General features: G+C 38.7%; 1 protein-coding gene across 3 annotated transcripts in view; it reads right to left on the minus strand.

Annotated features, from left to right (window-relative positions):
- The window catches only part of gfra1a (gdnf family receptor alpha 1a), a 180,986-nt gene that overhangs the window by 112,075 nt on the left and 52,622 nt on the right, over positions 1-16,289 (minus strand). The gene's annotated exons all lie outside the window — the stretch shown is intronic.

Consider the following 16,289-nt stretch of genomic DNA (forward strand, 5'->3'; position numbering starts at 1 on the left):
TATCGGTACAACAAATTAGTAAGGACTAGCTTAATCATAATAAAAAAGAATGAAGTGAGTGACGTTTTGAGCCCGCCCCTAGGGCGTACGTACAATTTTTTTCCATTGTCAGTCATTTACAGAGTTTGTGGAATGCAGGAACACAAAAATCGAATGTACAGTATTAATGTTTTTGTGTTTTTCCTTGAAATCACATTCATAACTAGAAACTTCAATTTCTGGAGAAATTTGCTGGAAACTGCAATTTTTGAAGAAATTTGCTGTGGTAGAAACAGATCTAGGAACCACCTAGTTGATTTTGGAGTCATTTCCTGTTGATTACGGGACATTTCGGGGACACTTCCTGTAGATATCTGGTCAAACTCCGTTTGATTTGGGGACATTTCAGGGACGCGTCCTGGTGATATTGATTTGGGGAAATTTCGGGGACGCATCCTGTTGATATCAGGTCATTTCCTGTTGAAATTTTGACTTCCATTATGGTAAATGGCTTGGACGTACATTGGTGTCAACGGCATGGACGTGCATGGCGGCAGTTGACTCACATGGTAAGTGGTCAAAAATCACGAGAACCTATGTTTTCCCACCATTGAAAATGAATGGGAAATTTGGACATGCATGGCTGTCGATGGCATTCCATTAGAAATGAATGGGCAAATTTTGGAGGAACCTTAAGTTTTTGGCAAATTCTGTGTACTATTTTTATGCCCCTTACCGTCCTGGAATTTATGTGTAAATTATGTGATTTGGTCAAAAACTGCAACATTTTTCGTTTAGAATTTTTTTTTTTAAACCCACGTTTACGGGCAAACGGTAAATTTTTAGGGCCCATTCATTTTGATATTTGAACGGTGCCAGTCGGTCAAACGGTTTGGAGATTAAAATGCGGAAATAAAGTTGAGGAATTTTATTAGATGGGCTTTGCCTTTCAAAGCTCCCATCTAGCTATAAAATGTGATTTCTGGAGGTATTGCGATGATAGCTTTGCTATGATGGTTGGTAAATCGGGTCACATCCTGATGATTTTAAGGCATCTTTGACTTGCTGTACATATCGGGTGACATCCTGTAGATTTGCGGGCATTTCAGGGTCACTTCCTGTTCATATTGTGTCACTTCCTGTTGATTTGGTGCATTTCGTGAGCACTTCCTGTTGATATCGGGTCACTTGGGTTGAAAATCAAGAACAGTCTGGAAGTTTTTGTACCATTGAAATTAATGACGAACAGAGCTATTGGAAATGAATGGGAAATTTTGACCATTAGAAATGAATGGGTATTTTTTTTGGGCAGATTTTGGCTGAACCGTACGTTTTTAGCAAAAACTGTAGAGAGCTTTTGTACCCCTCAGAGTTCTGAATTTTTGGATGTATCAACATCTGATTTGGACAAAAAATGTGGGACAAAAACGGAAATATTATACATAGTAGCTTTAGCATTAAATGCAAAGCTAATATCACAGATGCAAAAAAAAAAAGCAGATCAGTACTGATCTTGACTAACGTGACTTTTAGTAGCCTGAAGCCAGACAGCAACATCTTTGTATACTGCTTCTCTTTCATCTTTGCAAACAATCTAAACGATCTGCTAGGCGGTGAAAAATTTCCTCTAAAACGGAGCACAAAAGGGCTACAAGCGGGAGGGTTGTTTTCCTCGATTACTGTCTGAAAAGACGACAATTGTTGGCGAGCTGAGCCGATCGATGGGGCGCGCTGACCAAACGAGGAGCCCGGAATAGAAGCTTCCCCGTGCCGCCTGGCAAATTGGGGGCGCGCGGTTATGGATTTTTTAGTTAAGGGGGCGCTTGTAGATGAAACATATGCAAATCTATGTATCAATAGCCTCATTTAGCACGCTAGCGAGTAAACGAAGACACCAAAGTCTGCTTGTATTCATCTAAATGAGGTGATTTGAGTTTTGTTTTTTTAACCTAATTTCATGGGGGAAAAAAAACAAATTAGTTTCAAAATATCGATTGCTAGTGAACATGTTTCAGCTCCATTGCTGTCTATTGCTGTCAATGAAAGCCACTGAATACAATGGTTACATAATTCAATAATTTACAGTATGTACAGTTGGGCAAATAAGTATTTAGTCAACCACCAATTGTGCAAGTTCTCCTACTTGAAAAGATTGGAGAGGCCTGTAATTGTCAACATGGGTAAAGCTCAACCATGAGAGACAGAATGTGGAAAAAAACCAGAAAATCACATTGTTTGCTTTTTAAAGAATTTATTTCCAAATTAGAGTGGAAAATAAGTATTTGTTCACCTACAAACAAGCAAGATTTCTGGCTGTCAAAGAGGTCTAACTTCTTCTAACAAGGTCTAACAAGGCTCCACTCGTTACCTCGTGACTGTCGATATACATCGGTAAAATATACAGTGTATCACAAAAGTGAGTACACCCCTCGCATTTCTGCAGATATTTAAGTCGGGCAAATAAGTATTTAGTCAAGGCCTGTAATTGTCAACATTGGTAAACCTCAACCATGAGAGACAGAATGTGGAAAAAAAACAGAAAATCACATCGTTTGATTTTTAAAGAATTTATTAAGTACTATTAGTATATAGTATAAGCATTATTATTTATTACGTAGTTGGTCACCTATAAACAAGCAAGATTTCTGGCTGTCAAAGAGGTCTAACTTCTTCCAACGAGGTCTAATAAGGCTCCACTCTTCACCTGTATTAATGGCACCTGTTTTAACTCATTATCGGTATAAAATACACCTGTCCACAATCTCAGTCAGTCACACTCCAAAGTCCAACCGGAGACAAAATTGTAGACCTGCACCAGGCTGGGAAGACTGAATCTGCAATAGGTAAAACGCTTGGTGTAAAGAAATCAAATGTGTGAGCAATTATTAGAAAATGGAAGACATACAAGACCACTGATAATCTCCCTCGATCTGGGGCTCCATGCAAGATCTCACCCCGTGGCGTCAAAATGATAACAAGAACAGTGAGCAAAAATCCCAGAACCACATGGGGGGACCTAGTGAATGACCTACAGAGAGCTGGGACCACAGGAGCAAAGGCTACTATCAGTAACATAATGCGCCGCCAGGGACTCAAATCCTGCACTGCCAGACGTGTCGCCCTGCTGAAGCAAGTACACGTCCAGGCCAGTCTGCGGTTCGCTAGAGAGCATTTGGATGATCCAGAAGAGGACTGGGAGAATGTGTTATGGTCAGATGAAACCCAAATATAACTTTTTGGTAGAAACACAGGTCCTTGTGTTTGGAGGATAAAGAATACTGAATTGCATCTGAAGAACACCATACCCACTGTGAAGCATGGGGGTGGAAACATCATGCTTTGGGCTGTTTTTCTGCTAAGAGACCAGGACGACTGATCTGTGTAAAGGAAAGAATGAATGGCGCCATGTATCGAGAGATTTTGAGTGAAAATCTCCTTCCATCAGCAAGGGCATTGAAGATGAGACGTGGCTGGGTATTTCAGCATGACAATGATCCCAAACACACAGCCAGGGCAACAAAGGAGTGGCTTCGTAAGAAGCATTTCAAGGTCCTGGAGTGGCCTAGCCAGTCTCCAGATCTCAACCCCATAGAAAATCTGTGGAGGGAGTTGAAAGTCCGTGTTGCTAAACGACAGCCCCAAAACATCACTGCTCTAGAGGAGATCTGCATGGAGGAATGGGCCAAAATACCAGCAACAGTGTGTGAAAAGCTTGTGTTTGGCCTCCGTTATTGCCAACAAAGGGTACATAACAAAGTATTGAGATGAACTTTTGGTATTCACCAAATACTTATTTTACACCATGGTTTGCAAATAAATTCTTAAAAATCAAACTGTGATTTTCTGTTTTTTTCCCCACATTCTGTCTCTCATGGTTGAGGTTTACCCATGTTGACAATTACAGGCCTCTCTAATATTTTCAAGAGGGAGAACTTGCACAATTAGTGGTTGACTAAATACTTATTTGCCCCACTGTATGTTGCGGTCTTGAGATACAAGTGACCCAAATTGTGGGGTTTTTACCTTGATTTGCAAGGAAACAAATGTAGCGACATTGACTAATCGTTTATAAGAATTCAACAACTGTGACGCCGATCGTTGCCAGACCCGATTGAACATTGATCGGCGTCAATTCACTGAAACATGATCATTGCTACGAACAATTTTATTCAGGACGATGACGAGACGATAACAAGCTAAAAACATGTCTTGGGAGACTAAAACATAATGAGACGAGACAAGAACAAGACGAAATATATATTTCGTTTTTTTTTTTTTTAACGAAATATTAGACAGCAATTAACGATTCTAGGCTAAAAACGACAGACATTTTAATTAATAAATATTATTACTCACATTCGTTTTCTGGCTGGGTTGAAACAAAAGCGGTTGCGCGACGTCTGTAAACGGGGGTTTCCAGGGTAACACGGACAAATTAAAAATAGTTCGGGGGCTTGATGAGCCATGAATCTGCTATGGCAGTATATAGACATATTGTTTTATCAAACACAACTGTTGTTTTGGCTTAAAATACAGCAGTTTCTTTTAAAAAGGAGTGCAAGAGCAGAAACTGCTTTTTCAGTCTTGTCTGTGTTTTCCACCATAAATAAATATAAAATCCGGTATCGGATCGGCAGTCTGTATTGGCAGATTCTCAAAATCAGGTGACTCGGACCCCGACTCGGGTGCAAAAATAAGTGATCTGGACGTCCCTGCTTCGACCAATCGCCACTGAATCTACGTCTAGCGCTGTCTTTGGCGACCAATGAGTTAATGAGAAGGTATTAGTTCTCAATTTGTGTTTTAATTCCTCGTCAAGGTCAAACCCGTTGCAGTTTTTGTCAACCTCCCCCGCGGCTCCACCTGTCAGCAGGCCCGGTAATTCATCACTTTCGCGCGTCACAAAGGCGGCATCCAGCTGCGCGGCCGGGTCGCCGGTCGGACCGCCGGCCAAGAAAATCATTTAGTCTACGGCGAGCCCCTCCGAGAGACCTTTGATTGGCCGCGAGGCTGCGGGGCCATTTGTCATCATTAATAAACGCGGCTGACAGCTCCAATCGGCGGGAGGTGGCCCGCCGCCAGCTCCGACGGGTCGGCCGCCCGCCGTCGCTCTGCCGCGCATGCAAATACGCGCAATTAACTTTGTCGCGCACGCTGACGGTACGGTGAAAATCACTCACAGTAACAAAGGAAAGTAAGCTGTTGGTGGAGACACAAATGTAGACTTTTGCACATTTTGTGAAACACAGACCTCAAAAGTGAGAGGAAGTGAAGCATAAAATTGTTTCCAAGCAGTAACGATTGTTTTCAATATACTGCTGTACATTACACCAAAACGGTATGAAACTTTATAACATTTCACCTGTCTATTGTCAGACCCGTGCAGTCCATAAGGCGATTTGATGATAGCAGTATTCAAAAAAATTATACAAGACGATTAAACAAAAGAACAACAATACGCAAAGTAATAAGTATTTAAATAATAATGAAATCCTTTTTCTAATGCACCTTCTGCCAGTTTCACTGTTTTCTGTGATGCGGTAATTTCACCACAGTCTCTAATCTCACTATTATTATAACTAGAGATGTCCCGATCGATCGGCATTCCAATCCCGGATCCGATCACATCATTTTCAAATGATCGGAATCGGCAAATAAATATCGGCCATGCCTTTTTTTAATATATATATATATATATATATATATTATTTTTTTTTTATTAAATCGTTTTCTAATTGTATTTAACGTTACAGACATATTATGTTACACTCATCCAGAGTCTTTAGTTTAGGCTTAAGGTAGGGTTATCAAATTTATCCCGATAACGGCGGTAATTAATTTAAAAAAAAATGTATCACGTTAAAATATTTAACGCAATTAATGCATGCGCTGCACGACGCACTCACGCATTGTCGCGCTCAATCTGTAATGGCGCCGTTTTACCTACCTTTACAAAGAGAGATAATAGTCAGCGTAAAATGAGTACAGTAAATTTTGGCAGCCTTTGGAGCCTTTATTTAATTGGCTAAAGCCTTACAATCCCTCTCCCTATGATTGGAAATATCATGGAATGCAAAGTAGGGAAGCAACGTAGCAATTGATCTTTTTCTTAACACCTTATGTTATTTCCCAATGCAGAGAACATATATCAATTGGTAGCACTACGCCATCATGGTTCCACTTCCCATAATGCATTTGGGCATGGCTACAATACCATTTACTGAAAGCTCAACAAATACACTAGATGGCAATATTTAGTCACAATATACAAAGTCACAAGTCTTTCTATCCGTGGATCCCTCTCACAGAAAGAATGTTAATAATGTAAATGCCATCTTGAGGATTTATTGTCATAATAAACAAATACAGTACTTATGTACTGTATGTTGAATGTATATATTCGTCCGAGTTTTATTCATTTTTTTTCATAATGCATTGCCAAAATGTATATGATCGGGAAAAATTATCGGGATTGATTGGAATTGAATCGGGAGCAAAAAAAAGCAATCGGATCGGGAAATATCGGGATCGTCAGATACTCAAACTAAAACGATCGGGATCGGATCGGGAGCAAAAAAACATGATCGGAACAACCCTAATTATAACTAGTATTATTACGTCTGGCTACGGTAGATATCACAGTTAATTACAGCTTAAAAATTAATTAATCGTAATTAATCGCAATTAATCGCAATTCAAACCATCTATAAAATATGCCATATTTTTCTGTAAATTATTGTTGGAATGGAAAGATTAAGACACAAGATGGATATATATATTCAACATGCAGTACATAAGGACTGTATTTGTTTATTATAACAATAAATCAACAAGATAGCATTAACATTATTAACATTCTGTTAAAGCAATTCATGGATAGAAAGACTTGTAGTTCTTAAAAGATAAATGTTAGTACAAGTTATAGAAATTTTATATTAAAACCCTTCTTAATTTTTTCGTTTTAATAAAATTTGTAAAATTTTCAATCAAAAAATAAACTAGTAGCCCGCCATTGTTGATGTCAATAATTACTTACACAATGCTCATGGGTGCTGAAGCCTATAAAATCAGTCACACACAAGCGCCAGCAGAGGGCAGCAAAACTCCACAAAACACAATTAACAAGTTTCACTATGCTGTCATTTAAATCTGTCTGAGCGGGGCATGTGCGTGAATTGCGTCAAATATTTTAACGTGATTAATTTAAAATAATAATTACCGCCCGTTAACGCGATAATTTTGACAGCCCTAAATATAATTAGTGCTGCAACGATTAATTGATTAACTCGAGTATTCGATTAGGAAAAAATATTCGAATTCAATTTTGCTGCTTCGAGTAATCGTTTAATTAAAGTGGCGTTGTAATGGTTTGTTTTGAAAGTGTTTGCATTTAGTTGTATTGATTTGGCTGGATACACTGCCCTCTAGCCTGCCTCATTTCACATAGCTGAATCCAGTCCGGTCCCTGTTTAGACCAACATAAGCTAAGTTTTTGTTTGAGCTTAGGGTTTTTTTTTTTTTTTTTTTTTTTTTTTTTTTTTTTAAAGCATTTGTAATTTAGTTATAGGTTTATTTAGCCGTTTTTTGTGGGCATATGTGTTCGAACCATTTGTTAAGAGCATGGTAAAAAACAAAAACATTCGCATTTTACAGCATTTAAGCTATCGGACTTTTACAATGTAAGTTAGCCAATTGTTCTTTTGTTGTACATAGATCCACATTCATTAATTTTTTTTATACTGTTTGAGGCTCGGCTCAGTTATTTAAATTTGTTAATGTTCCTTATCCGATTACTCGATTATTCAAACAAAGTAGTTCATCAATTAATTGACTACTAAAATAATCGATAGCTGCAGCCCTAAATATAATATTATATAATATAATAACACTATTAATTAAATAGATAATAACCAAATAACCCTCCCTGCGTTCTTCAATAACACTATTGAAAAAAAAAAAAAAAAAAGTTCAGGGGGCCGGACCAAATGTGGAGGGGCCGTAGTTTGGGGACCACTGCTTTAAAGCCTACATCAGAAGCTTCATATTTTAAGAAGCACATTGCCGTCTCCGTTAAAAATCAACAGTATTAAAAGATCATCAAATTATAATGAAGAGAAGAATTTATACTAATGCTTTGTCGTAGTTCCCAGGTAAGGTACATGTCTGGTAAAAGAAAGCATGGACCGTATTTTTTGGACTATACGTCGCACCTGAGTATAAGTCGCACCAGCCATAAAATGCCCAACGAGGAGGAAAAAAAACATATATAATTCGCACTGGAGTATAAGTTGCATTTTGGGGGGAAATTTACTAGATAAAATCCAACACATAAACAAATATGTCATTTTGAAAGGCAATTTAATATATAAATACAACAGAGAACAACATGCTGAATAAGTGTACAATATGATGTTACATGATGCATGAACAACGAAATGCAAATATACTGTCCTCACCAGGACGCTACGGCTCAGTCCTGGCTATACAGCGAGCTAAACTCCCACATGACGATGCTGGACGGCCGCATAATTTGCTGAATTCATTTTGTCCTCGATACCAAACAGGTTCACATCAACGTAGATAAATGATAATTAGGTGCTATTACAGCAATGACACAAACGTTTAGCATGCGTTCGCTATAGCGTTGTTCCGATCATGTTTTTTTGCTCCTGATCCGATCCCGATCATTTTAGTTTGAGTATCTGCCGATCCCGATATTTCACGATCCGACTGCTTTTTTTTTTTTTTTTTTTTGTTCCCGATTCAATTCCAATCATTCCCGATAATTTTTCCCGATCATATACATTTTGGCAATGCATTAAGAAAAAAATGAATAAAACTCGGACGAATATACGTATACATTCAACATACAGTACATAAGTACTGTATTTGTTTATTATGACAATAAATCCTCAAGATGGCATTTACATTATTAACATTCTTTCTGTGAGAGGGATCCACGGATAGAAAGACTTGTAATTCTTAAAGGATAAATGTGACTTTGTATATTGTGACTAAATATTGCCATCTAGTGTATTTGTTGAGCTTTCAGTAAATTATACTGTAGCCATGCCCAAATGCATGATGGGAAGTGGAACCATGACTGTGCGTAGTGCTACCAATTGATATATCTTCTCTGCGTTGGGAAATAACATAAGCAGTCAAGAAAAAGATCAATTGCTACCTTGTTTCCCCACATTGCTTCCCACGATATTTCTAATCGTAGGGAGAGGGACTGTAAGGCTTTAGCCAATTAAAAAAAGGCTCCAAAGGCTGCCAAAATTCACTCTACTCATTTTACGCTGCCTTATAGCTCTATATATAGGTAAAACGGCACCATTACAGATTGAACGCGACAATGCGTGAGTGGGTCGTGCAGCGCATGCGTTAATTGCGTTAAATATTTTAACGTAATAAATTTTTTTTAAAATAAATTACCGCCGTTAACGGGATAAATTTGATAACCCTACCTTAAGCCTAAACTAAAGACTCTGGATGAGTGTAACATATTATGTCTCTAACAAATACAATTAGAAAACAATTTAATTAAAAAATATATAAATATTAAAAAAAGGCATGTCCGATATTCTTTTGCCAATTCCGATACTTTGAAAATGACGTGATCGGACCTATCGGACATATCTAGTTCGCTAGCATTAGCACATCGTTCAAACAACCACACAACTGGCTCGAAGTGTCCGATCGCGGGTGGAAAACACACCACAACAACTGAAAAGATGATACACACAGGCATTGCCTCTGTAGAGATATTTTACAAGCATAAACAATGAACATAGGTTTGCAGCCGAGTTTCTCTTTCTCTCTCGCCCACTCACTGAGAGACGCTGCGTAGCTGTCAGTCTTCTTCTGGCGAGTGAGCGCTCTTCTTCGCGTAAACAAGTGCGAGTGCGCCCCCACTTGGGTGGGAAAGCGCCACAAACTAATAGCATGCATTTCAATATAAAAAAAGTCAATAATACAATTGAACACACATTGCCAAAGGCAAAACGCGAAGGTGGCCATAGCTATTAAGAGTTATTCCGATAACTATAGCATAAAGAACATGCTAACAAGTTTACCAAACCATCAGTGTCACTCAAAAACACCAAAATAACATGTGAAATGATATCATCATGTGTAAATAATTTCACATATAAGTCGCACCCCCAGCCAAACTATGAAAAAAAACTGCGACTTATAGTCCGGGAAATACGGTAAAATTTTTCTCCGTAAGCTGCTGGAAAATAAAGATCTTTGCGAAAGTGCACTCCTGTGGATAAAAACCTCTCACATTCAAGTTCAAAAACTGATATTTATGTACAAGTTAACCCTTTAACACCGAACGTGTCGGCAGCGACGCGTTTACGCATATCGTCTTTGAAGCTTCGTCACGCTGTAATTACATCACCCACGTGCCGCTGGTTGGTCTCGTTTGAAAGTGCGGAAGTTGATGTCCACACCAGTTTTTATTTGAAGTCAATCGACCAGGAAAAACGGGAGATAATGTCATTTGAATTTTATATTTTTATTGCACTCATAAATATGCATTAAAACGCTGCATGGATCATGTATCTATCTCCATATTTCCATCATTTCTTGTCCTTTCTCAAAACCGAAAGCAGCACAAAAGACTACATATCCCAAGAGCCGCTGTGATGTCAAGAAGGACGAACCGAATGTGATCATTTTTAATAAATTTCCGAGTGAGGTGCCAACTAATGTAAGTGAGGCATGCGAAGCAAGCAACGGCCGGTTGGTTTGAGCGAGCGACTTAGAAACGAGCAGAATGAATCTAAAACTACATTTAGTGCAAGCTAATGCATTATTTCATTAACTCAAGGAAGAAGATGAGCCGTATTTGTCGTTGTTTTCTTTGGATGAGCCGCCGTCTCGGCGAGTAGAAGTGACAGCAGCGCGCAAACGGCGAAAAAGTAGGCCTTGTGACATTGTGTGTTATGCAGCTCTGTGACCTGTTCAGGAAGAAGCTTTATTGAGTGCGCAAAAAAAAAAAACGAAAAAAAAAAAACTTTTTTGGGTCGCATGCCTGAAAAGATTGAATTGAACTCAACTACTTGTCAATATTTTTTTAAATACTTTTTTTCAATTCATTCATTCATTCATTTTCCATGCCGCTTTTTTCCTCACGAGGGCCGCGGAGGTGCTAGAGCCTATCCCAGCCACCTATGGGCAGTAACTTTTTTTCAATGTTATATATATTTTTTATTCACTATAATCTTTTCAATTTTATGTAGATGGGTGTTCGAGAAGCTTGATTGCATGTACAGTACGTATATACTTTTGATAAGGTGATGTGTACAACACCTAACTTCACAAAGATATATCCTCCAAACCCTTTTTTTGTTAGATGATATATATATATATATAATCTTTTTTCTCACTATTTTGCACTGTATATAACCTGTTTTGACCATAGTATGTGTAAAGGCCAAAAACGCCTATGACCATGTTTGTGTTGAATTGTCAAACATAAAACTATTCAATCTTATTTTTTTCTATTGCATGTTTATCCTAACAAGTTGAATAAATACTATCAAGCTTCAAAACGGTTGGTCGAGCATGTTTGCTTGTCAATGGGACATCAACATTTCAAATTTAGAAAAAATGATTTTGGGATTTTTTTGTCTTTTTGGGTCCAAAATGTAGATTATAATTGGTCAGTGAAGAAAACAACAGTTTGAACATAAAGCTCAAGGTGTCCTGACAAAAGGGAGCCAACTTGGCCATTGTAAACATTTTTATCTTTGAAATATAAAGGCAACATCAAATGCATGCAAATTCGGCCAAAATAGGCTTAGGTGTTAAAGGGTTAAAAATAGCCCTGGGAGAAGTTCATATAATTTAAAAAAAAAATCATCGAGAACACATAAATATAAACTATGCAATTTTTTTTACCCTGCCTTTATTTATTAATTTATTCATTTATTGACCCTGCCTCTTAAAAGAATCGGAATCTAGAATCATTCGGAACCGGAATCGAAACATGGAATCGGAATCGTTCAATTTCAAATGATGCCCAACCCTACACCTTATGCACATCAGCACCGAGTCCAAGCCTGCCAAGTCCAGTACACAAACTGCAAGTGAAAAAGAAGTACAGTGTGAGTGTTTAAATATTTGTGATGAATATAGCTATTGTTGGGGGGGGGGGGGCACCTGCAAATATGTTGCCTTGAGTACCAAATTGGTCAGGAACGACCCTGTCTATTGTCATGATCGCGATAAACAGACCTGTGTGCGTGTGTCATTTTAGGGGCAACAATAAATTGCCTCACCCCAAAAGGCGTCACCCTTGGCAGTCAATATGGGAAGGGGAAACCACTAGACCGTATTTGCATAGTTCCCGCTGCGTTAGGAATGATTGCGCCTGTCGGAGTGGCGACTATCCCCGACGAGCAGGTGCGTAAAGTCGACGCCGGCCCGGCTTTCCGAGCTGTCGGCCGGCGGGATTAAAGTGTCAGCCTTAGGAAGCTTTGCTCTTAATGGAATTTCCTTTAGAGTGGACAGCGAGTGGCTGGTCTTTGATTAAACACGTTGGCTTGTCACTTTACCGTAAACAACAAATGAAACTCCAGTATTTCTTGTAGTTCTTTGTGAAGAAACTCACACTGCATTATTTCTCTTTGAGGGGACATATTAAGGAAAGTGAAAGGGCTGCGGCTATCGATTCTTTAAGTAATCGATGAATCCATCAATTAGTTCAAATAATTGAGTATCATAATTTTTGGTCTATAAGGCGCACCTGACTTTAAGCCGCCACCCACTAAATTTTTTACACGAAAACTGCATTTGTCCATAGATAAGCCACACTGGAGTATAAGCCGCAGCTGCCCTCACTGTATTATGGGATATTTACACCAAAAGATATGAAGCCTTAGATGCATAAGTGGGTCAAAAATGACCAGGTGAGGTTGTTTTCTTGAAATATCTTATGAATGAAAAATTGTTATCAATTCATATTCCAGGTATTCCTCATAAAACATGTTTTTGATATAATGCCATTCAAATTTTTGATGAGCTTTTGAAGAAATTATCATTTTTTTATTAATACCCTAAGCTTCCACAAGTGGGTCAAAAATGACCCACATGCATTTTCTATGGAATCCAATGGGAATCTTTCATTCTGATCAACTTTGGCTGTCAGGACTAAATTTACCGTGGACCACACAGACTAGATATGTAAAAAGTGACATCCCTTAAGAAGATTATCTTACACAGCAAGAGCTGATACGTGTATTGTAATTATTATGTCCATATAGTATTTTGTGTGTGACTCTTTATTGTTATTTATCAACAAATTAACCTGCTTCAGAACTAGCTAGCTAACTGCGGCTAGGTTCATACCGCAGGTCCTAAAGCACAATTCCGATTTTTTGTCATATGTTTTTTTTGGCGTAACAGTTCAGACTGCCTTTGTCCTTTGAGCCTGTTCAAGTATCACACATGTGCTCTAATTCGCAGTCCGAGATGCGCTGAGCAAACTGGCCTGCATGCGCAGGAGCTTTGGAACAGAGAGAAAACCGAGCATTGTCAGGCTTATTCTCAACCCTTTTATTTATTTTTTTTTATGACTGCAGTCGACCCCGTTCCTTCCTCAAAAGCCGCGTTCAAGCTAGGCGCTAACGCTAATGCACAGCTGCACCGCTACCGTAGCACCCTGTCTCTTTGCTGGTGTTAATTGCTGCATGAATTCCAATTTGGGGGAGTTGACAGTTCGGACCGCAGCCATATTCTAGAAAAATGTGGCCCGGTTGGGATTTTAGTAGTGGTGCACGATAATTATCATAACATAATATATTATCGGCCCTATTAATAATATTTTTGGCACGGTGTCGGATTGGGATTTGTGCGTTTGTTTGCACTCCTGTTTTTCCAGTGTGCAAAGTTTTGTTACTTTGTTTTGTTCAATATAATAATGTTCATGTTATCATGAAAATTCTGGTTCGGTCGAAGGCAAATCTAAACAGAATCAACCTGAGTTTTGACCTACAGGTGTTCAAAACTCAGGTGAATATACATTGAAAAATTATATATATATTATCGTTTATCGTATCGGTATCGGCCTTGAGGAGCAGGAAGTTATTGATATCGGTATCGGTTTCAAAAAATGGATATCGTGCACCCCTAGATTTTAGCCACATACCAAAGTGACCTGGATTGAATTTTTGAAAATGGTCCACTTTTATGCGACTTTTCCCGTTCATTTGAGTCGGAAAAACACGAAAAAATTGGATTTGTGCTAGATTTACAGCTGAAATGGTCCTACAGATGTGAAGAGGCAGTGACGGGGTTGGACTCAAGTGTCCGAAATTTCTGATGATGAGGACCCAGACTATTGTCCAGGTGGCAGTGGCAGTTGTCCACCTGGAAATCCAACTGAACAGGATCAATATGACTCATAAGATTCCACTTATGTGTCCTCTGAAGAAGAAAGTATCCAAATCATGGCCAACAGAATGAGTTGGTAGGGCTCTTACTCGAGAGAATGACCTCCCACCCAGGGCAGAACACAGAGCCACAATATCCTCAGAAATCGGCTTAGCACCGCTGTCTCACCAAAAAGATGCATGGGAGCTCTTCATCACTGATGATAAAAAACAAGGAAGGATGAAGTCTATTGCTGTTTTTTTTTTTTTTTTTCCCCCAAAACATGTTAATTGAATCATAAAGATATTTCAAGCATGAAATCATTCTTGTGTGGCCCTAAATATCATACTAATTAATATACAAGTGATTATTCTTCACCAAAATGGCATAAAAACACATTAGTTCTAATATGTGTCATGTTTGACCCACTTATGGAAGAGTGTAGGGTCCAGTAACTTGTGCATCTAAGGGTTAACCGGTAACAGTTTATTTGAAAACGGCATAATACAACTGTCATAAAACCAAATGAACCACCATGAAGCTTTGAACCAATTGGCTGCAAAGCTTCATTGCTTCAAGAAAGTTTATTTGGCCATCCCTGCTCCCTTGGGGTAGACAGTCAACTTCTGCTACTACCTGCTGTTAACACTGCTGTCATACAACATGCCTCCTAGCATGCATTGCAGCGCTACAGATGTAAATAACAATCAAAACTCATGTTCTTTGCTAATTATTTCTTCAGTTGCTGTTCCAGTTGTGTCATTAATTGCTAGCTCTGGTATCCTGTAACACTTTATTCGACAGTGGTGCCATAATACTAGTGCTACAACGATTAATCGATTAACTCGAGTATTCGATTATGAAAAAAAGATTCTAATTAATTGTTGCTGCTTCGAGTACTCGTTTAATTAAAGTGGTGTTATAATGGTTTATTTTGAAAGTGTTTGCATTAAGTTTTATTGATTTGGGTGCATACACTTCCCTCTGGTCTGCCTCCTTTCACATGAGTGAATCCAGCTGCTCCCTGTTAAGACTATCATAAGAAAAGTTTTTGTTTGAGCTAATGTTTTTTTTTTTTTTTTTTTTTAAATGCATTCGTAATTTAGTTTATAAGTATATTTAGCCGTTGTTTGTGGGAATATGTGTCTGAACCATTTGTTAAGAGCATTGCAAAAAAAAAAAAAAAAAAAAGTTAGCATTTTATAGCATTTAAGCTAGGAGACTTTTACTTTGAAAGTTAGCCGACTGTCCTTTTGTTGTACATAGATTCTCATTTATACCGTTTGAAGCTCAACTCAGGTATTTTAATTTTTCGTGTTCCTTATCCGATTACTCGATTATTCGAACTAACTAGTTCATCGATTAATCGACTACTAAAATAATCAGAAATGCGAGGGGTGTACTCACTTTTGTGATACACTGTAGCCACTTGTTTTTGCAGAGTTGACTTCTGGCACTCTAGTTTCTTACCCTGACGAGCAGCTCACAAAGCACTCACAGGTGGACACACTTTGAGCTTCCCCTTAAAAAACGTATAAATACGTTCTATTTTTAATTGTTTCAGTGTCCCAAAGACGTATTTATATGTCTTTTACGTTGTTTTTTTTTCTTTTTTTCAAAAAAGACATCCCTGGGTTCTGATTCAATTTAGCTCCAAAGCACAAAGCTGAAAACCCATTTTAAAGCAATAAAACTGGCCACTGTAGGGCAGTAGCACATTTGGTAAGAACCGCAACCCGATTCAACAGCAACGAACGGCCAAGCCGCACGGCAGGGCGCCAGCGGAAGACGACCGAATGGATGCCAGGCGGCGGACGACCGAGCAGAACGACCAGGACCACTAGTGCAGTGGACGATGCCTTTGAGTCCGTGCTGCTCGCGAGCAGAGCCCACAGGGACTCAAAAAAATTCATCTTTATGAGACA

Source organism: Corythoichthys intestinalis, chromosome 10 (genome assembly GCF_030265065.1).
Source record: "Corythoichthys intestinalis isolate RoL2023-P3 chromosome 10, ASM3026506v1, whole genome shotgun sequence".
Lineage (NCBI taxonomy): Eukaryota > Metazoa > Chordata > Actinopteri > Syngnathiformes > Syngnathidae > Corythoichthys > Corythoichthys intestinalis.